This window comes from Pteropus vampyrus, unplaced genomic scaffold (assembly GCF_000151845.1).
Source record: "Pteropus vampyrus isolate Shadow unplaced genomic scaffold, Pvam_2.0 Scaffold269, whole genome shotgun sequence".
In the NCBI taxonomy this organism is placed as follows: domain Eukaryota; kingdom Metazoa; phylum Chordata; class Mammalia; order Chiroptera; family Pteropodidae; genus Pteropus; species Pteropus vampyrus.
The window spans coordinates 1,174,476-1,175,987 of NW_011889050.1; positions in this window are offsets into that span (position 1 = coordinate 1,174,476).

Below are 1,512 nucleotides of genomic sequence, written 5' to 3' on the forward strand. Positions count from 1 at the left end.
TAATGGAAAAACAGGAATTGGCTTTACTCTTCCATCTTACATAACTAGAAAAACAGACAAAATATAATACATTAGGACACAGACATCATAGAACAATGATTCCCAAGAGAAGGAAACCAAATGCGATATATTAGTTAGCTATGGCTGCCCATAACGAAGTATCATGGACTAGGTAGCTTAAGCAACAGACATTTATTTTTTCACAATTCTGCAGGCTAGGAGTCTGAGAACAAGGTGTATTGTCAGCAGGGCTAGTTTCTTCTGAGGCCTCTCTCCTTGGCTTGCAGATGGCTGTCTTCTTCCAGTGCCTTCACACGACTTCCCTTTGTGTGTCTGTATCCTAATGTCCTCTTCTTATAAGAACACCAGTCATATTAGATTAGGGCCTGCCTTAATAACCTCATTTAACCTTACTTACCTCTTTAAAGGCCCTACAGCAAATACAGTCACATCCTGAGGTACTGGGGGTTAAGACTTCAACACATGAATTTGGGGCAAGGGACACACAATTTAGCCCATAACACGGGGTGAGCTCAGAGTGTGCAGGTTACTGCCTAGAACGTTTCTAGGCTTCAGTATAAGGAAGGGGACAAGGTGCATGGAATTCGTGAGACAGAGTAGTAGAAAGGAGGGAGACGTGCAGAGTGAGTGAGCTCTGGAGGTCTGCAGAGAGACCCTTAAACATTTACTTGAGTACCAGGCTACTATATGTGTGAGAAAACAATAAAAGCTGAGAAAAGAACCATTATGAGGGAGTTGACAAAACAATCCCCAAACAGACACAGGATAGTTTGTGCTTCCACAAACAAGAAAGAATGATCTCTTAATGTAAGAGGCCATGAGGTCCCTCAGAAGGATGTGATCTCAGAAATGGGATCAAATTAACTCCAAAATAAAGCTGTCTGGACAAAGCTCAAACACAAGTTTGAAAAAGATTAAACTGATTCCAAGGAATTTAACTGTATTTAGAACAAAGCCAAACCTATTTGATGGAATGCAACGAACTTCAGTACTCCATTTATAACATGTAAATTTCACAATATCTGGTATTTAATAGTCACCAATACGAAGAAGTAGAAGAATATGGTTCAATCAATAGAAAAACCAGCCAATAGAAATAGACCAGCAAAGACACAGTTTATAGAATTAGTTGACAAAAAACATTAAAACTACTATTATATATAGTCTATAAGTTTGAAAAAATAGAGGAAACCAGGAACACAATGAAAGAGAAAGAAATTTGTAAAATATACAAATTTAACTTACAGATACAAAAAATATAATACCTGAAATGAAAAATACCTTCTAACAGTAAATCAGATGATTTCTGAGAAAAGATCAATAAACTTGAAGACAGAGCAGTAGAAACTATTCAAAATGAAGGAGAGGAAAAAAGATAAGGTGCTAACAAAATATGTGAATTTGTACAACATGTTTAATATTGTGATAATTTAATTATTAATAATAATTAAAAGTATGTATTGTAAACTCCAAAGCAATCACAACATTTTT